The sequence below is a fragment of the Bubalus bubalis genome, chromosome 7, assembly GCF_019923935.1.
Source record: "Bubalus bubalis isolate 160015118507 breed Murrah chromosome 7, NDDB_SH_1, whole genome shotgun sequence".
Taxonomy (NCBI): domain Eukaryota; kingdom Metazoa; phylum Chordata; class Mammalia; order Artiodactyla; family Bovidae; genus Bubalus; species Bubalus bubalis.
In genome coordinates this window covers 44,579,033-44,600,995 of record NC_059163.1, presented here as the reverse complement: position 1 = coordinate 44,600,995, position 21,963 = coordinate 44,579,033, and the positions used below count along the sequence as shown (strand labels likewise).

The following is a 21,963-nucleotide window of genomic DNA, read 5'->3' as shown; positions in this document are numbered from 1 at the left end:
CATAAGTATGTGTTCACCTCCCCGGTGGCTTTGATGCCTGTGATTCCCGTGCAGATTCAGAGTGGGTTTGCAATGATCAGGGAGGTTAGGGCATGCACAAAACAGTAATAATAATGATGGATTGTGGAATCGAGGTCAGAGTGGGGCAGGAAAGTGAAAACATAGATGGGTTCAAATAGCTTGCTGGAGTTGGAGTACCAGAGAGAAGAAACCAGAGGGATAATATATGGAGCTCAGAGAATGGAATACTTGAAACTGAGCCGATGGAAGCACTGTAGTCATTTGTAATGACTATGTATAGAAAAGAAGGAAGCTGAAGTGGGCTGAAAGATCAGGTCATAGTAGCTGAGAAGGTAATGAAATTAAAATCCAAGATACTGGAAGGAATTCCAAGAAGACACTGAAGTCACCAAGAACAGAGGTGAGTCAGGTGCTGTATCTTTAAGAGATGAAGAGATTAACCTGTGAGTCTCAAGGTAAGTACACCATGTAGGATGAACAAGATGACAGAGGATTGGTAGCATGACTTTGAAGGAGTTGAGATATGTAGTGTTGAGGGAGAAACATTTGAACCTTGCATAGCACCTTGAATATACCTTCATGATGCTGTCTTATTCTACTTTTTGCTTTAGTCTGTGCCTTTTTTTCTGTCTCTTTTAGAAGCCTCATCTCTTTACTAAATTGTGAGTTCATTAGGCATAGGAACCTGTGCTCTCATTTTTAAGCACCACAGTGCCCAACACAGTACCCAATCTATAGCAAGCAATTACCATTTGTTGAATTAGATTGCACCAAATGTGGAAATTTAAAGATCAAATGGCTAACAACCTCGGAGAATACAATTTTGAAATGAGATTTACACCTAGATTTATTGCATGTACTAAAAACATAGCACTGTCAGCTAATCATGTAGTTCCAATTGTTTCTTGAGTTCCAAAGACATTAAAAAATATAATTTGATCATAAATATTGCAAAGAAAGGCCTGGGGGCATTCTATTTGCATGGAAAAGCACTGTTTCCTTGTTTCTATGCTTCAGAAATAAAAATGTCTGGAAAGGAGAAGACTTGCTAGCTCTGACCATTTTCTGAACCCCCTAAATATTTGTTCATCCAAAATCACTCTTTGAAAGCTAAAGAATAGTTAATTTTTACTTTGCAGAAGGACCTGTCCCCCTGTTTTAGCCATGCCTAGGGCAAACTGGGCAATGCAAAAACACTATTCTTGAAAAATCTCCTCACTGTGTAATGGCATTGTATACGATGAATAATAAACATCACAAGAAAAGAGAAATTTTGATTGAAACTGTAAACTCTACTTAGATTTGCTTCCATAACTTATTTCTGCAGCATCTAAATGTAAATCGTAAGAGTGAAGAACTGTTTTATGTGATGTCCAAAATTGCCTTTTGAAAACCATGATGCAGTGTCAGCGCTTCAGTTCTACCATTGACATAGGTAATGGAGACAGGCTATCTACCACACACTATTGCTTTCTGTGGGTAATTCGCATTCTCCTTGAGTCTTTCAATTACCGCTGGCAAAAATGCATAACTAATCAACTTAGATCAAAGACACTTGATTTGTACTGTTTCTTTCTCATCTCTGTCACCTCTTGCTCTCTGTCTTCTTCTTTCTCTCTCTTTCCTCTTTTCTTAGACACTCATAAAGCAGAATCACTTAAAGATAATAGCTCCTTCAAAAATACAGCTCCACAGGATTTAATTAAACCTTAAGTCCCAGACTGGCCTGGGGAGGCTGAAGTAGCACAAGATGAATATTTGTTCGGAGTGAACATGGGATTCCAGTGGCTTCAAGGTGTCAGAGACCAAGTGCATTAAAAGGGAGATTTGGCTTGTCACTGGTTGTATGAATTTAATGAGTTAAACAGTGGGCTGGAGAGTTAGCAGTCTTCCCTTTTGTATGACCTTGCCTATGGCAGTGTCTTCCTCTCCTGCTTCCTTATCTGTAAAGTAGACTTTGAATACCAACCTTAAACATTGTTAGTGCTTAGAAAACAACTTGTTAAATGTTCATACCTAATTTTTTTTTCTCTTTGGTTTACAAAGTCTAACTATGCTGGGGACATTTGTATTGTTGTGGAATATTAGATAAAGGTGAATGGGAGGGGCTTCCCTGGTGGCTTAGTGGTAAAGAATCTGCCTGCCGGTATAGGAGACATGGATTTGATCCCTGATCTGGGAAGATCCCACATGCCACAGAGAAACTAAGCCCATGCACCACCACTATTGAGCCTGTGCTCTAGAGCCCAGTAGCCACAACTAGTAAACCCATGAGCTTCAACTACTGAAGCCTGCATGCCCTAGGCCCTGTGCTCCAGAACAAGAGAAGCCCCTGCAATGAGAAACCTGTGCACTACAATTAGTGGGCAGCCCCCACTTGCCACAACTAGAGAAAAGCCCATGCAGCGATGAAGACCCAGCACAGCCAAAAATAAATATATAAAAAGTGAAAGGGATTATTTTGTTAATGAGTATTCCATATTTTCACCATAACTTCTGGGATCTTGGAGTAAACTGCATTAAAGCAGAAGTTACTATATCTCTTCCATAAACTCTACTTAGAGTAAACTGTTCATACAAAATTGCTATTGTTAAAAAAAGATCCCAGCTGCCAGAATAATTATAATGGCTGTGCATACGTGCCTGCTAGTGGCTTCAGTTGTGTCCGACTCTGTGCGACCCTATAGACTGTAGAATTCCAGGCTTCTCTTGTCCATGGGATTCTTCAGGCAAGAATACCGGAGTGGGTTGCCATACCCTCCTCCAGGAGATTTTCCCGACCCAGGGACTGCACCCACGTCTCTTACGCCTCCTGCATCGGCAGGCAGGTTCTTTACCACTAGTGCTACCTTAGGTGCCCCTGTAATGGCTAACACTGACATCATAATTAATGCTTACTATGTGCTAGAGACTGCTTAAACAATTGATATAGAGTAACGTATTTATGCCTCACAACAATTCTGTACAAGACCAAAGGAAAAACCATAGCTTTGACTATACCGACCTTTGTTGATAAAAGTGATGTCTCTGCTTTTTAATATGCTGTCTAGGTTTGTTATAGCTTTTCTTCCAAGGAGCAAGCATCTTTTAATTTCACGGTTGCAGTCATTGTCTGCAGTGATTTTGGAGCCCAAGAAAATAAAATCTCTCACTGATTCTACTTTTCCCTTTCTATTTGCCATGAAGTGATGGGACCAGATGCCATGATCTTAGTTTTTTGAATGTTGAGTTTCAAGCCAGCTTTTTCACTGTCTTCTTTCACCTGTATCAAGAGGCTATTTAGTTCCTCTTCACTTTCTGCCACTAGAGTGGTATAATCAAGTCCAATATCCCAGTTTGAAGAACGCCAGGCTGGAGAAATTCTCTTACTCTTGGGAGAGCCAGTCTTTTTGTTCTATTCTGGTCTTTAACTGATTGAATGAGGCCCACCACAGTAAGGACAGCAATCTGCTTTACTTGGTCTAGTAATTCTAATGGCAGTTTTACACAAATACCCCTTCACAGACACACCCAGCATAATATTTGACCAAATATCTGGGTATCCCATGACCCAGTTAGGTTGACACATAAAATTAACCGTCATATCATGTCAGTGACTGAGCTAGGATTTGGGTCCAGGCAGCTTGGCTCCAAGGCATGTACTTTTAGCCTTTACTTACCTCTCTCTTGGAGAAGGAAATGGCAGCCCACTCCAGTGTTCTTGCCTGGAGAATCCCAGGGATGGGGAAGCCTGGTGGGCTGCTGTCTATGGGGTCGCACAGAGTCGGACACGACTGAAGTGACTTAGCTTACCTCTCTCTAAGGTCTTAGAACTCCTTACTGTCACCTATTCAACATGAAAGTCAAATAATGACCCTTTCAGACTTTAACAGAGCTTTTATAATTTTCAAAATCACAAATACCCACCCTCTTCCCACAACCAACATGTCAAGCTAGAGAGATCTTACAAAGAGAAGGTTTGCTACTAAGAATATTTGGCTTTATTCCCACATATTGTTTTGCCCTTTAATATTTCAGATGGGCCAAAACTAGATCCTTGGTTGCCTCAGACCAAATCTCAAACATTCCCAATTGGTTATTTCATAAACCACAGAAGGAAGAACAGGCAATCTTTGCTTTTCTTTCCTAGATCCTTATACAGAGAGACCTGTAACCGGACCACAGGTCTGAGGACTGGGACTTCCTTCCTGATTTGGCTCTTCTGGAAATACAGCACTGTGTGGAAGAGACAAAGACTCTGGTCATCTACTTTAGAGTGAGGGCTGCAGTCAATACGTAAGTAAGTAAATGTGATGATATTTAGTTGAATGTGGGCTAGAGATATAAGTTCTGTGACAACAACTGAGCTGGGAAAAGGAAGAGAGATGGAAGATGTTGGCAAGGTGGCTCTTAATGTAAGAGAATCAGAAAAGGCCTCTCTTGAGCAGGTGGCATTTGAACAGAGATTTGAATGAAATAAGGGAATGAGACATGAGACTGTCTGTGGAAAGAACATTCTATGTGAAAACTCTGAATCAAGGGCCAAATCGGGAGTATTTGCTGAGTGTGTAAGGAACAGCCTGATTGGAGGGGAATTAGAAAAGTGCAGAGAGGAAGGTGATGGAACCTGAGGGGCACCCAGGGCCAGGTCATGTAGGGTCTTTTGGTTCATGGAAAGACTTTGGATTTTGAGATGGGAAGACTTTGGAGGGTTTCGAGTAGGAGAATAACACAATCTGACTCATGTTTTAGAGTCCCCCCATGCCCCACTCCCCCACTGCCCTCACATGGCTGCAGTAATAGAATATTTACTTGGGAGCAAATGTGGAGGCAGAGAAACTAATTATGAAGCTATCGCAATGACGGCTTGGATAGGGTGGGAGCGAGGGAGGTGGTCAGAATTTATTTGGATTTGGGTTATATTTTGAAGGTAGCATGAGGGGCCTTGTTGATAGATTTTCTATGTGGTGAATATTAGACTATTACACAGAGATCTTACAACTTAGCAGATTTGTGTGTAAAGGCGTGGGTTGGACTAAGTGGTATCTAAGGTCTGTTTCTCTAGAACAGTGATTTTACTCCGTGCTCCCTGAGACAGCATTCAACTATTTTATCAGCTGCAGTTAAACTTTATTCTTTTGAGATCTAAGGCTCAGTATATCTTCTTTGATCCAGAGTGTTTTTTTAATAGCAACATTATTAGTCTACCAAAACAGAAGCCAGTGAAAGAAAATGAAAGAATTTTCAGTGTATTCATGAACATGGTGGAAATGTACCAAAAATTACAAGAAGAGTTTTGAAGACTTTGTAACTTTTAATAAATATGGAGGAAAGAAAGTCACGAAGAAGATAAAAAAGACACATAACATAAAATGATATGAAAATGTCCCTCAGGGAAGGACCAAAGAAAGGATTATTTTATTTAGCTGCATCAGCAAAAAATTGCCTGGCTTTATATCAGGAAAAAAGTCCCCATAATCCAGTTTGAAAAGCACTTGCTCCATATATTATGAATGACATTTCCAGGCTGCCAAATTTCTGATTGAGCTGGTGATTAGAAGACAATGCAGCACCTCCTTTTCTCTCTCTTTCTTCCTTTCTTAGAAACAGCATTGCCTCAGTTCTTCTTCCTCTGAATGTTTCGTGAAAGTCAGAAACAGAGAAAGCAGAGAGAGAGACGTGTCAAAGAGCTGATTTGGTTGAAGAGAAATACTTAGCGGGAATGCACAACAGCTAAGACAGGGAGAGGTGGTAGAGGGGAGATAGGGAACAAGAAGGGTCAGGAAAGAGCAGCTTTACCTGCAGCGTTTGAAGGTCACAAGGAGTGTCAGATATCAACAGTACCTGGGTTAATTGCCCCTGACACCAAATGAAATGAAGCTCTGTTCGATTTGCAGGCGACTCTGAAGCAAGATGGCTCATTTTCAACCTGCATGTTTATTTCACGTTACTTAATTGGCCTATTGAAGCATGAGGGCTGCTGTGAGGCAGCAGTGGTAGGGGGAGGATGTGGTGTGTGTGTGTGTGTGTGTGTGTGTGTGTGTGTGTGTGTGTGAGAGAGAGAGAGAGAGAGAGAGAGATAAAAGTAGTAATTTATTATGATTGCTTTTCATGCTCACCGTAATAGACCACTTCCGAGCAATCAGGTTGTGCTCCTGCAGGACTTGGGGTGGCACAGGTAGGCATTATTTAATTCATCTGTAAGAAAGTGAGCAACAGAGGGGGATAAAATGGGTATTAATCAGAACTGTATGAGATTTGAGATGGCTGCATCTAAATCAATCCAAGGAATCGTCTGGGAAATCAACTCCCTGTTTTCAGCTGGCTTACACATTTTATTCTGGTGGGGGGATATTAGGAGCTTTTTTTCAATCACATCTTCCAAGTCTGGTTCATCGTGATAAACTCCAGAAAATTCATAAGTCAGGATGAATTTTTTCTGCCTGGAATTTCATTCCACAGTCTCTGAATGCTGATAATAGGCGAGTGTTACTGGGATGTTATCTGAGAGCCTGAGGCTCTTCTGAGTTTGTTGTAGGGGCTAGCCTGGATTTCTCAATACCTCCTGAACCACAGGATATGGTTACATCAGTTTGGGAGCTCTGATCTAGTCAATACAGGTGATAGAGATACCTGAAATGGGATAAAATGAAAAACCAGGAATGAAATGCCAAGGGATCTTGCTCTGAGCTTAATTTGCAATATGGAAGCAGATTCATTAAGGAACATTTCCCTTGATTTTTGATTATGGAAAATAAGAAATATTCCCACAGGCCTTGAAATAATGTTTTAAAGAGGAACCCGTTAGTACGGAGCATGCCAAAAGTGAAGAATAAGAAGATAAAAGCTGTCATTCATTCCTTAGCTTTTGACCACAGCAGTAGCGCCCATACCTGAGCTCACTTTGTTCCATCCACACATGGACCTCAGGTTTGAGAAGCCTTGTATTAAAAGTTAACTGCTGCCACTTTTGATTATCCCCACTTGGAAATACTCAATGTAAGGGGGTACCCAGATAATCCAGAATGTGCTTACACTGTTTTTGAAAGATCATTGAAATGAAAACAAGTACTTCATAATCATAATACATGAAGATTTCCCCAAAACATATCCATGGATTCATAGGTGTCTGTGAGAAAAGGAATTTGGCTGTAGGATTCTTCTCAAAAAAATCCTGGGGCATGTGAGCAACTCATTGGGAGTTATTCAGTAGGCTGTCTGGTAGGCAGGTGTATTCTTTAAGGTCTTCTGGCTGCTGTGAGCTGATGCTCCAGTGTACTTTATGCATGCCCCTTCCCTGTCCCCCCAACAGTGTCCCTGTCATTTTTTACCCTCTTTTGTTCCAAGAGACCTAGAACAACTAATAAGCCATCTTGTGTAGCCTAATATATACAAAAACAGTTTGATTAGGGTTAATGAAAGGGCTGATAATTTATAAGAGAAATTTATAGGAGTCAAAGCTTTTGAAACATGGTTTCAAATTAATAAAATTATAATGTTTGGTTGCTACATCCTTGATCTATTCTAGGCTGCAAAGCAGCTCTTCCCAACTGGCTGGCCTTTTCAAACTGTCTGTCTCCTTTGGCATGTGTGTTGATTACAGACCTCAATGAAGATGGTTAAGGTATACCAGTCAGTATATATTTTTGTAAATGTGCTTATTTTGAAAACACACATTGTTTTCTCAATGAAACATCTTGGGCCATACATAAATTAAAGTTGCTTTGTATGTTAATTAACTCAATGGGCTACTGGTGTTTATAATGGACCTCTAAGCCCTGTTGGATTCATCCTTTGGTGTTTAAAAAAGAAAAAAAGAAAGAGAGAATGGTCTTCATCTTATCTGGGAGAGGAGAGTAGAAAGGAACCAGAGACAAAGGACTAAATTCACCTTTTGAGAAACACAAGCAACAGAAAAGATAAGACATGGCTCCAAGTATTGCAGAATAAATGGCTTCTGTTGTGTAAAGTTTCTGGAAAGAGAAAGAAATGGTTTTCTCAGAGTTGCTTGCATAGGTCTGCTCTCCCTAGGCCTTCCTTCTCTGGGAATCCTGCTGCTTCGTCCCATGTGGAGTTGTTAATACTATCCTGGGTGCACACTGAGGCAGAATTAGTTCATTCCCTGTCCAGTGGCGCTGGTCTCAGCTAGGTAGGCCAGATTCAGACCCAGTGGAAGGAGGCAGAATGTACTTGGGGCTGGAGGTGGAAGCAGCAGGAAGGAAGGGTCCTCCAGTGTCTAGGAGCCTCAACCTGAAAACTTGTTTGACAAAAATAAAGCCTGAAAGCTGGAGCTGATTTTCCTTCTTCAGGCAATATTACTTCCCACCAAATCCTGGGCTAACAGCATCTGTTCTGAGTACATTTCCATTCCCTCCCAGACAGCAAGTCCATTTCTAAGACAGGTCCTTACATTACTCCTCATGTGCTCTTGGTTAATGAATAATATTAAAAACAATAACAAAGCTTTTAGACACATCATGAAAGCAGGATATTAACAGTAGGTAGGCTTCATTAGTTGAGCTCCTACATTCAAAATATCCACAAATAACTGAACTCAGAGTGAAACTCTTTTTCATTCTACCCAGAGCTCTATCGTGGAGATGTAAAGTGCCTTCCCTAGTCAGTACTGCATATTAAACTGTTAAAAGAAGTTCTGTTGATTCTCTTGAATCTACATCTTTTGCAAAGAGATCTGAACCCTTTCTTTTTCTTCTCATCCTGGATCATGAAGTCAGAACACAGTCCTCAGGTCTATCACATATGATCAGCTCCTATGTTATCCACCTGTGAAATACTTTGCAGATTCACTGGGAAGTGAGAATAGCAAAGCTGCCCTCCATTTGCTTTAGGGGTATTGCCAGTCTCCATTCTCCACACCACTTATGATGTATATTCAAGGAAAGTGCAAACTGCCTTTAATAGTAATTGAAGAAAAATTTATAAGCAAGAAGCTAAATTCTATGCAAACACTGAAAATCATTCTAAAAGTATGTATAGAAATTACAGATTTTTCCAAGGTTGGTATTACCTGAACATGATTTACTCTTTGTTGGATCTGTAAAGCATACGAGGACACAGAACTGTGTATATTTTAAAATTGATTGTTTCATGTTTTCTCCTTGATGACCTGAAGAGAGTCAGTGAAGCTAGGCCAAATACAGATACATGCCTTTTAACAGTAGGTAATTAGGCCTATTGTACCTACAGACACTTTCCCTACAGGATTATTGGCCCCATTTACTCCCAGTGTGTTACTCCAGTTCACTTCAATTAGGAATATTTAGGAAAATGATTCAAAATGAAGAGCTATTAAGAAATCTCTTCACATGCTGAATTAGTGGGACAGCGAGACAAGATGTGTTTTTATTAGATGAAAAATTATCTAGAGAAGACTTCCCATGATTCTATAGGATCAGAATTCTAGTTGGTGTTTAGTGTTATGACTTTATAGAAGATCACATGGCCTTATAACTTTGTCATCCCTATCCTCAAATTCTTGCAGTGGCTCCTGTTGCCTGAAATAGGTTGGATTTGACATTTGATTACCAATGTCAAATTGGTAATCTGACATTTCTCTGCACTTACCTAGCATTATTCTCCTTTTATAAAAATTAATTTTTATTTTATATTGGAATATAGTTGATTTGTAGTATTGTGTTAGTTTTAGGTATACAGCAAAGTGATTCAGTTATACACATACATAAATCCATTGTTTTTCTAGGTTATTATAGTATATTGAGTTCCCTGTTGAATATCTATTTTTTATATAGTAGTATGGATATGTTAATTCCAAACTCCGGTTATCTCTCCCCTCAGCATTTCCCCTTTAGTAACCATAAGTTTGTTTTTGAAGTCTGTTTTGAGTCTGTTTTATAAATAAGTTCATTTGTATCATTTTTTAAGATTCCACATATAAGTGATATCATGATATTTGTCTTTGACATACCCCACTTAGTATGATAATCTCTAGGTCCACCCATGTTGCTGCAGATTTCTTCTTGTGCTTGGCATCATAATCTCAAGGAACACTCAGCATTTGCTAAGCTTACCATTCCTGTCCCTCTCTTGGAGTGATTTTTTTTTTTTGTTTTTAAATCTTCGTGTTTTCTCTTCAGCCTTAGAACTTATTTTTGCTCCATGTTCTAGGCTGAAATTCTATTTTAGGAACCAACTCAAGTGTATCACAAAAAATGTGACTCACTTCTGTACTTGGAATGACTTGTTTCTTTGCCTCACTCTTTTAGCACACTGGTTCTTGATCCTGACTATACGTTAGAATCACTGGAGAGTTATACAAAAATACTGATGCGTCCTGTGCACCAAATTCTTACTTTAAATATGAACAATGATCACCAGTGACATTTTACTCTTTACCCAGTCCTTTCCAGATACAAGTAGGTAATATCGCCTTTCAAGGGCAACATGAAGGTGCCTGCTGATTCTCTCAAAGTGAGTTTGGAAGAGTGAGTGGGGGCAGCTCACTCCCTTGGGTCAAGTGGCTGTATGTTCAGGCCACTCAAGGCAGCTATTTTCTTGCTTTGTGTACATCCTCTGCTGACCAGTGCCTGCTTCACCTACAAACTATTCACAGGACTGACCTTCCTACATACTGGCCCCATGCCCCAGCTAGTGATTGTTCTTATCCAGGGGACAGTGAGGGGTGGTCCCCTCTGCTGATAACTGATGAATCAACCTAATGTAATCCCTCCAATAACTGGTAGCTTTCCCCTGCCCCTGGGACTGAAGATTGCTGCCAGGCCCTGCCTGCTGTCTACCGCACAGGTGTGGTGTTGATCCAAGACCTTGCTTCAGACTTCTAAGCCCCCTCATGCATTAAACCAAGTTTCTGTTGCTGACTCTGGGCTCCCTTTGGTCTTAGAGCTGGGCAGGTACAGGGCTGGTGGGCCTGGTGGGGGTGGGGCAGGGATAGAGGTATTGAGAGAAGTCTTTAATGCAACTGCCCCTACCTGCCACTGCTCCACCAGCCAGGTGAGCATGCTTATGTCACGAACTGTGATGTACATGAGACTATGGGTGATTGTATATGACATGTGTGTGAAAAATCAAGCCTGAACAGTCCTGCAGAACCTATGCAGATTAGTCAAAAAGCTGTTGCTACAGTGGTTCTGTGGTTCACTAACTATTGGAACTCATAAGTCTACAATCATTTTACTGTTTGGTAACATCTTTTTTTATACTGCAATAAACACTTTTGTGATCTCCTATTCACGTACAGGCAGTGAAGCATGCAATTCTACCCCATTCTCCTAGTTGAGTCACTCTCCACAGCTCCTGATGAAGACTTCATGATGTTTCCTTTATCCTCATGCTTTTATTAAGTGAAGTGGAGTCACTCAGTTGTGTCTGACTCTTTGTGATCCCATGGACAGTAGCCTGCACCAGGCTCCTCCATCCATGGGATTTTCTAGGCAAGAGTACTGGAGTGGGTTGCCATTTCCTTCTCCAGGGAATCTTCCCGACCCAGGGATTGAACCCAGGTCTCCCGCAGTGATAGACAGACGCTTTATCGTCTATTCCCTCTCTACTCCGCACTCTTGGCTGATGGCCTTGCTTCCTACTTTCCCAAGAAAGCGTTAGGAATCAGAAAAGGACACGCCCAGTCTCTCACCGAGCACTTTACCAAACTGCTGAATCTCTACTGGGTATTGTTTCCCTTCTTGAGGCACAGCCCCAACTCATGTCACACTCCCACTCATGCAGCTGACTCCACCTCCCTGGCCTCTTTTCCATGATCTGATTCTCCCATTTGCTCTTCTCTCCTGCTTTGTTATGATCCTCTCTACTGGATCATCTGCCATCCTAAAATATAAGTTCTTCCTTGACCCTCTCATTTTCTTCATTAACCTTTTTTGGTGGCCTTGAGAACGTGCCAGCAGAAGTCCTACAAAAGGGGGTGTTCTTGACCGAGGACCCCAACTGCTGAGCTCTGGAATCTATGCTGCCTTGGCAGTGAGTCAATGCTTGCTGCACACTGCTCCCCACCGGAGTTTGGCAGGGACACTAATACAGATCCCATCTCGGTAGACACAAGACTCCTTTGTCGGTCAGTTCTGGCTCAAGAACTGATGTCTTTGTTGAACTTTTGGTGGACAATGGACATGCCAGGGGGATAGAGAAAGGAGGAAGGGAAATAGTATGGATTATTTATTGGGATATGTCTCCAGATAGCTTTTTTTCCCTTTTATTTTCCTCTTTTTTTTCTTTTTCTTTTTTTTTTTTTTTTGTATTATGAAAACATTACCACAGACAGACACTCACCGCAGACAGAAGAAAGTTCCACTGTATGACATCAATCATATTGTGCTAACAGCATGCTTAACGGGTCAGTCCAGTTCAGTTCAGTCGCTCAGTCATGTCCGACTCTTTGCGACCCCATGAATCACAGCACGCCAGGCCTCCCTGTCCATCACCAACTCCTGGAGTTTACTCAAACTCATGTCCATCGAGTTGGTGATGCCATCCAGCAATCTCATCCTTTGTTGTTCCCTTCTCCTCCCGCCTCCAATCCCTCCCAGCATCAGAGTCTTTTCCAATGAGTCAAGTCTTCGCATGAGGTGGCCAAAGTACTAGTTTCAGCTTTAGTGTCATTCCTTCCAATGAACACCCAGGACTGATCTCCTTTAGAATGGACTGGTTGGATCTCCTTGCAGTCCAAAGGACTCTCAAGAGTCTTCTCCAACACCATAGTTCAAAAGCATCAATTCTTCAGTGCTCAGCTTTCTTCACAGTCCAACTCTCACATTGATACATGACCACTGGAAAAACCATAGCCTTGACTAGACGGATCTTTATTGGCAAAGTAACGTCTCTGCTTTTGAATATGCTATCTAGGTTGGTCATAACTTTCCTTCCAAGGAGTGAGTGTCTTTTAATTTCATGGCTGCAGTCACCATCTGCAGTGATTTTGGAGCCCCCCAAAATAAAGTCTGACACTGTTTCCACTGTTTCCCCATCTATTTGCCTTGAAGTAATGGGACCAGATGCCATGATCTTAGTTTTCTGAATATTGAGCTTTAAGCCAACTTTTTCACTCTCCTCTTTTACTTTCATCAAGAGGCTTTTAGTTCCTCTTCACTTTCTGCCATAAGGGTGGTGTCATTTGCATATCTGAGGTTATTGATACTTCTCCCAGCAATCTTGATTCCAGCTTGTGCTTCCTCCAGTCCAGAGTTTCTCATGATGTACTCTGCATATAAGTTACATAAGCAGGGTGACAGTATACAGCCTTGATGTACTCCTTTCAGTTTCCCCTAATTCTTCATTAAACAGCTCTGTGTGTCACTAGCCTCCTGATTGCAAAGGTTGCAGATTTACTTTGCATAACCTTGTAGGAATGGGAACTGGGTTTGGAGTGGACCTGGGTGACACTGTTCTTGGGTCTGCATTGGCTTCTTCTGGTTTGGCTTTTTGTATTGTGTCAGATGCAATATCTGATGCAAACCAGATGTCTTTGGGTGCCTAGAAGTCCTGTAGCAGGAGTCACAGACAGCAGGCCCAGTCGAAGCTTTCGTGGCAGCCCCTCTCTGTGTGGCTGGATTGTGAGGAACACGGCTTTCTGCTGGGTAATGAGAAGAAAACATTCTAACAAGGACTCATATTTGCAACATCTGTTTCATCTGGGTAATTTTAGATAGCTAAAATCTCAGAATGAGGAGAGCACTTATCATCTTACAAATGATTGCTGTGATGTCTCAAAGCACCCACCACAGTAATTAATAGACTGTAAGGGCTCAGAAGAAATAGGGTCCTTATTAAACTCAGGAAACAGCATCCCTTTAGGGCAAACTGACACAGAAGAAAATGGTATAATGGACCGTCTCTCTTAGAATAGCCTAAAAAAAGTCTTCTCTCTCTTTTTCTTTTGAGAGCTGTAGTAGTGAATTAAGAATTTTCATATTTCTGTTAACCTTTTCTTATCCACGTTCAGTTCAGTTCAGTCACTCAGTCATGTCTGACTCTTTGTGACCCCGTGGACTGCAGCATGCTGGGCTTCCCTGTCCATTACCAACTCCCTCAGCTCTTATCCAGTATCTATGCTTAATTAATCCTAACCACTTTTCAAAAGAAAAAAAACATCATTCAAAAGAAATGTGCATGGATAAAAATTGGATTTTAAAGATACTGACCAAACCCCATTGTTATGAGACTGATTTCTAAAGATAGCACTTGCTAGAAATGAGAGCACTTTTACGAGTATTTTGGGGTGGAAACATGAGGGAGATTAGAAGCTGTTAATTGTATTATACCGATGATGAAACTGGGGGCTCTTCAAGGATACTTCCTCCACTTTTCTACCTCTCACAGCATTTCCCATTGTGCTCCCAGCAAGTGCTTAATAGACATATCTTTTAAAAAAGGTATGACTATAATGTAGATAATAGTGGCAAAACAGAAAATGTAACTCGGATTCATAACGTGTGAATCCCCTTTTATCCAACAAATTTTATTCTCTTTTAAATATCAGAACAAAAAACTCTCCAGTGGAAAGCAAAATGATGGAGTACTCACTTTAGAATGTGTGAACTTAAGTACAATCTAAATGGGCTCTTTGTCAAGCCGATTCCTATTTGTATAGCTCCGTGCAGTAAACAGAGCACTTCGGCATACATTATCTCATTTGGTCCTCAAAATAATCTCTTCTGAGTTGAATCCCCAAAGCCTTCTCAGAGCTAGAAAATGTTTCAGAGCATTTCATTGCCACCCAGAGACTGAATCTATTCCAGTGAACGTGAAATGTTCTTTGAGAAAGAGCTGTTTGATCACCATGACTTTTCTGCCAGGTATCAGTCTAGAGTGTTCTTTTTGCTAATGCTAACATGTAGCTGTTATTACCATGTAGCTTAATATATCTCACTGTGTTATTTTAACCAGGGTAGGATAAGTTATGCTGTGGTGGCGAACAACCCCATATCCCAGTGGCTCACCAGAAGAAAAGTTTGCTTCTTTCTTACAATGATGATGGCAAATCCAGGTGACTCTCTGGGGTAACTCAGTGGTCCAGGATTTTGAATGCCCATCACCCTGTGACTGCAGGCTTGGGAGCATGTCCCGGCATGGGTGCTGCAGCAGGGAGGGACTGTGCTGGGAGGTTCATACTGGCAATTAAATATTTTGTTCAGGAAGTGACACATCATTTCTGCTTACTTGGGCAGGGAGGTATCACCTTCCTACGTACCAGGAAGGAGAGGAAAATCAGTTGTGGTGGTACTTAGGAATTCCTACTACGTAAGGTTTTTCTTTTATCAGTCAGTGAGGAAGTGTGAAGTAAGTGTTCAGCTTTAGCTTGGAGTAGACTTAGCTAAATCTGTCAAGATCTGTGGCTTTCTTCCACTAAATATGTTAAAACTGTTACTCTAAAATGGCAGAGACAACTCATTTTTAGAACAGCCGTGTTGGATCTCAAATTTTCTCTGATATCGGGCTATGGTGGTTGCAACATGATGCCAAAACCACCCAGTAAATGCAGTGAATTCAGCGAGGGAAGAAAGTTGGCCTGGTGGTTTTGATAATGTATAGAAGAAGTAACCGGTTGGTTGTCTGCAATATTCATTTTCCAGTGCATCAGTGAACAATGTGAGAAATGCGTTTTGCCTGGACTTTTCTTTGTACAGTTTTGGAGAGCTTAGAAATCAGTAGATGTAGGAAAGACTGAGGATCATAGGTTAGAGTCTCATGGGTCATAATTTTCTGCTTGGTAGCAAATTGCTGTCTTTTTCATACATGACTTTAGCTTCCTGCATGTTCAGTGATCTTACACTTGCTAATAAATTTGGTTTAGCAAACTGTTGATCACTAAATGAGAGTGTGTGGTCCTACCTACAAGGAAACTGAATCATCTGAATAACCTGTAAAATTCAAATTCCAGGGATCCACCTTAAAAATTTAAGATCACTAAGAAATCATATTTTTAACAAAAGGCTCTCAGTTGATTTGCATACTTGCTAGCCTACAGGCCATGTTTTGAGGAACACCGAACTAAGTAAAAGAACCTAGATTAGCCAGGAAATGGTCAGTCTTTTTGTGAATTCTAAGCAGCCCTCAAAAATATCTGTTATTATCATGTAACTTGTTCAATATCCTACACAAAGGGCTTGGAAAACAGTCTGCATAGTAAAAGCACAATAGGCTTTCCAAGATTTGACTGCTGGAGACTGCTATAAATTTTCTAAATAATCTGTACAACGGTTTTAGGCATTTCTTCTAGTTAATATTGAGGGCTTTCCACCCACTCCATTTACTGGTGCCCTTTAGGATTGTAAAAAAGAACAGTTGGCCCTCAGTGAGGACAATGGAAAGCAAGTTGAATGAATCCCAAAATGGCATATTTTACTTGAAAAACATGCATTATGCTCTTTTCCAAGTAAACTGCACAGAAAAATGTAAATGAAGCATAAAGCTCTTATGAATTAGGCCCTAAGCGTTTTTCTTTTTAGCATATAAACTGCCACTAAGGATGTGATAGGAATGCATTTTCTACTATTTTTCAAACTGTAATTACGTTTCCCTAGTAAAACTCAAATACTTGATATGGTCCTGTTGCAACTGTACCAGACAGGTAATAATTGGAAAATTTAAAGCAGAGCTTTATCTCTTAAATGCTAAAAGGTAGGGCTACTCAGAGCATACAGAAGAGTTGGCATTAAATATAAAAAGTGTGAACCTGGTGTTTCTCTATGATGTTAATTTTGCATCTGAAAATGTGTTCCAAAGCTATAGCACCCTTTTAAAAATATAAGAATAAAAGACAGTTCCTTCTCTAGCCTTCTTCTAAAAGAGCCTGTAATCTCCATCTACTATTCAATAGTTCCATTTTTAAAAAATTTATGGCATTTCAGGTTGGAATGCGATGCATATAAGTCTCAGAGCAGTAAATTAACTTATTTAAGAAGCAATGGAGTAAAATGAAGCAAAAAAGAGGAAAATTCTCTGAAGAGCACTGTTCAATTGTGTATCTAAAGACCATCAGAAACAGGCACACAATAAAAGTCATATAAGGAATTTAGAAGGTTTGAGCAATGTTCTTCCCATTCATCACCACAGTATACTTTGTTAGCCAACATGTTTTTTCTTACTGTCTTTTTGAAAAAAAATCAGCAATTCTAAGACTTACACTGCATTAAAGATGCCTGAACTTACATAGATAATGAAACTCTCCTTAGTCCCTCTCTATGAACTGATAACACTTTTTTGCAGACAATGCAAATTAAATAGTTTCCACATGGACACATCATATGTAGTTTCTCTGGGAAAACCATAGAGTCACAAATTTACAGCAAAGCCCGTCACTGGCTGAAATATGATCTTCTGCTTTAAGATGCTTAGAAAAGCAAAATATCTGAAATAATTTCTGATGAGATTTGTCATGAAATCTTCATCCTGAACTTTTCATTTTCAGCTGGGAAAACTCTGGTTTTTTCTAGTGCATGTGAAACCAAATTCTACAGCCCTTTGACAGCTGCTCATCGGTACTTGAGTTTCTTATGGGTTTCACCCAGAACTGATGCAACTTGTGTTTGTGTCTTTCAAAAGAGATATTAATTTATTTCCATATGCTACTTTTCCTGTCTTATTACTGTGCATATTTGATTTCAAGGGACTTGCCCCAGGACAACTTCATCACCCTGAGTGAAAGTGATGATTTCTGAAGTGTTTATCAACTTCGGGTGTATAAAAACCAAGCTAAGTATAAACTAAAAACAATATAAGTTTAATCCTCAAATGCATTCAGTATTCTTCAATAGCTCAGACTGGAGATCATCTTATTCAGTAGAAATATGTAGCTTTTGACAGCTGGGGAAACAACAGAGCCTAAGGATCAATGGCTCAGACTTTGGAATCAGACTTGTTTCAAATCTCTGCTCTAACATTTGCCAGTAGTCCTGACCTTAAGCCTATGCTCTTTGAGCTCAGTTTTCCTCATGTGTAAAACGGGTAAGATAGTAGTTATAATGTTTAGGGTAAGCTAACTGCTATGTCGGACTCTAAAATTGATAATGGCTCAAATACAATAGAAATCTGATTTCTGTTAACTAATGGTATTTTGTAGTGACCTAGGAGCCTCTCTTCCAGTTAGTCATTCAGAGATCCAGGCTGACAGAAGTTCTACTATCTCCAGTATGCAGCTTCCAAGGTTACTTTAGAGCAAATATTTCTCAATTTTTTTTTTCATTTTCTCCCTTAAGGAGAAAAATTAAATCAATTAAACCCAATTAACTAAAATTAAGTAACTAAATCAAATTTAAAATCTCTCTAATGAGAGAAATTAAATATTAAGAAATAAGATATTATCAGGCAGAGTTGAGTTTTGAAGAGCCATCAGCTATTGTAATATCTAAGATGGTTTTTGTGCCCTCAAACAAATATTTCCACTTCTTGGGAGCAATATTACTCCCACTGAGAATGCATGTGTTAGAAGTACCTTCATTTTAGTGTGCTAGAAGGGAAAGGAGAATGCAAGAGCATATCTGGGAGAGGTTTATGGATCGGGCCTGGAAACGTCACACTTCACTTGCATTTATATTCCATTGGCTAGAACTCAGTCACATGGTCACTCCTAACCACAGGGACACTAAGAAATGTAATCTAGCGACATGTCCAGAAAAAAGAGAAGCAGATCTTGGATAAAGAGCTAGTCATTTCCTCTGCTATTTTACTTGCTTTGAATGAATTGTTGTTAGGATTTAATTAATGTTTAATAGAGTTAAAGTGCTTAATGTCATGTCTAGTACATTATAAGCATTTAGGTTTTTGAGAAAAGAAAAAATTAAGAAATAAATCATCTTCCCATCATTTAATCTATCAGAAAATGAAAGAAATCTTAGAGTTGGAAGGTACCTTAGTAACTGTGTAGACCAACCTCCTAATGGAATTTTGCTTGAATGCTTTAAGTAGAAAAGAGGCAGTGCATTTCTTTATTGTATCTTGAGTTACCTGAAAATTTTTATTCTGGCCAAAATTTGTATCTTCCAACCATTCCATCCTTCCCATTAGTATTTGCTTTGCCCTCTGAAATTTTTAATCATTAATTCATTTGACAGATGATTTGCTTACTGAGTACATCTGATAGTGTGCTGGGCTCTGGATATTAAAAATCAAATGTATGTTCCTTACCTTGAAAAGCTCAAAACATTCTACACTTCAAAAAGCAGGGACTTCTGTCTTAGCCTTTGTTATTTCCCCAACCCCTAGCATAGTGCAGGCACTTAGGAAGTGGTCAGTCAATTGTTGTTGAATAAGTGCGTATAATGGTGGAGACAGACAAGAAAAGCGGCAACGCTGGTACAGTGAAATGAGTGATGTTAGGGAGGCAGTGACTGGTCTCTGATAGAGCAGCCAGGAAGGCACCTAATCCAGCTGGGGGAAGGCAGTGAGGAGGCGATGACGCCTCAGCTGAGTTTTGAAGACTGAGACTTTATACTATATTAAAGGATGGGAGAAGGGAATTTCTAGAAGAGAAAACAGCATGTTTGTGGCCTGGAAGCCTAGAGAGGACTTGACATAGCGTGATGTAATAGATCGAATTGTGTCCAAGAAAAGTTCATGTCCACTGGGAACCTAAGAATGTTAACTTTTCTTTGCAGATGTAATTAGTTAAGGTAAAATGAAGCACATGGTCTTAGAGCAGGCCCTAAATTCAGTGACTATTGTCCTTATAAGAAGGCCATGTGAAGACAAGCTTGGAGGGAAGATAGCCACGTGAAGACAGAGGCAGAGATTGGAATTGTGGTGCCATAACTTCCTGATGTTCAAGCTGGTTTTAGAAAAGGCAGAGGAACCAGAGATCAAATTGCCAACATCCGCTGGATCATAGAAAAAGCAAGAGAGTTCCAGAAAAACATCTGTTTCTGCTTTATTGACTATGCCAAAGCCTTTGACTGTGTGGATCCCAATCAACTGTGGAAAATTCTGAAAGAGATGGGAATCCCAGACCACCTGATCTGCCTCTTGAGAAATTTGTATGCAGGTCAGGAAGCAACAGTTAGAACTGGACATGGAACAACAAACTGGTTCCAAATAGGAAAAGGGGGAGTTCGTCAAGGCTGTATATTGTCACCCTGTTTATTTAACTTATATGCAGAGTACATCATGAGAAACGCTGGACTGGAAGAAACACAAGCTGGAATCAAGATTGCCGGGAGAAATCTCAATAACCTCAGATATGCAGATGACACCACCCTTTTGGCAGAAAGTGAAGAGGAACTAAAAAGCCTCTTGATGAAAGTGAAAGTGGAGAGTGAAAAAGTTGGTTTAAAGCTCAACATTCAGAAAAAGAAGATCATGGCATCCGGTCCCACCACTTCCTGGGAAATAGATGGGGAAATAGTGGAAACAGTGTCAGACTTTATTTTTCTGGGCTCCAAAATCACTGCAGATGGTGACTGCAGCCATGAAATTAAAAGATGCTTACTCCTTGGAAGGAAAGTTATGACCAACCTAGATAGCATATTGAAAAGCAGAGACATTACTTTGCCAACAAAGGTTTGTCTAGTCAAGGCTATGGTTTTTCCTGTGGTCATGTATGGATGTGAGAGTTGGACTGTGAAGAAGGCTGAGTGCAGATGAATTGATGCTTTTGAACTGTGGTGTTGGAGAAGACTCTTGAGAGTCCCTTGGACTGCAAGGAGATCCAACCAGTCCATTCTAAAGGAGATCAGCCCCGGGATTTCTTTGGAAGGAATGATGCTAAAGCTGAAACTCCAGTACTTTGGCCACCTCATGCGAAGACTTGACTCATTGGAAAAGACTCTGATGCTGGGAGGGATTGGGGGCAGGAGGAGAAGGGGATGACAGAGGATGAGATGGCTGGATGGCATCACTGACTCGATGGACGTGAGTCTGAGTGAATTCCGGGAGTTGGTGATGGACAGGGAGGCCTGGAGTGCTGTGAATCATGGGGTCGCAAAGAGTCGAACACGACTGAGTGACTGATCTGATCTGATCTGATCTGAAGCTAAGGAACTCCAGGGGTCACTGAGATACCAGCAGTAGGAAGAGGCAAGGAAGGATCCTTTTCTAGAGCCTTCAGAGAGATCATGGCCCCCTGAACGCCTTGATTTTGGAATTCAGGCCTCCAGAACTGTGAGGGAATAAATTTCTATTGGCTTAAGTAGCTCAGTTTGTGATAATTTGTTATGGCACCCCTAGGAAACTAACTCAGATGGTTTTACCAAAGTTCAGTCGATTGAGAATTGAGAAGAAGGGATTAGCAAGCAATAGTGCTCTCCTATGAGGCTTATGAAGGCATCCTTGATATAAATACAGTAGGAACTTTAGAAACTGGCTTATCAGATGAACCCAAATTCTCTGTGCCCTTTGTACAGGATGCTTGACTGGACACTTCTGATTAGTAGGTTCATCTACAGTTTGCTCAAGTCCTTTTGATCTCAAGAGTTGAGCTATATGCTTACCAAATCCATTACTGTCTATTATGCTTTTAATTATGCTGTATTATTATGTATGTTATGCATAGATTATGAGAATTGTCTTTTTGAAAAATATATGTTTTGGAAAGAATGGAGTATGATTAAAATGTTATAAAAATCAGAAGGCTATGTAGTCAGATTTCTTTTCAAGTGTCTTAATGTTTTGATATTAAAGATACCAAAACTACCAATTGGAAAGGAGGCATTTTGAGAGTAGTTTATATGAAAAGAACTTTGAGGAAATGCAGGCAGTGGCTGCTTGGTTATATACCAGAGTTGGACACATTAATGTATACTTGCATGTTCGAAGTTGAATTAAAATGTGTAATTTTTTTATAGTTTTCTGCTTGAACCAACTTTTGCACTTAATTTTCCTGATTGCATTGAATGAGAAAGTATCTGTTGTACATTGGTGAAGTGACTGGGTAGGAATGTTAGAAGGTGCTGGTTTCAGGGTTAATGAAAGCTTTCTTACAATCACAGAGAGTGGGGCACACATTTCCTTTTCACCTGGCAAGTG

At 40.3% G+C, this 21,963-nt stretch overlaps 1 long non-coding RNA gene across 9 annotated transcripts in view; it reads left to right on the top strand.

Moving 5' to 3' along the window:
• The window catches only part of LOC112586189, a 197,662-nt gene that overhangs the window by 126,847 nt on the left and 48,852 nt on the right, over positions 1-21,963 (top strand). For 8 of the 9 annotated variants that reach the window (XR_006552205.1, XR_006552202.1, XR_006552207.1 and 5 more), the window contains one exon: positions 4,151-4,296. This is a non-coding gene — a long non-coding RNA (uncharacterized LOC112586189). Of the gene's footprint in view, positions 1-4,150; positions 4,301-21,963 lie in introns of all 9 variants that reach the window. The other variant, XR_006552203.1, reaches the window with a different exon arrangement.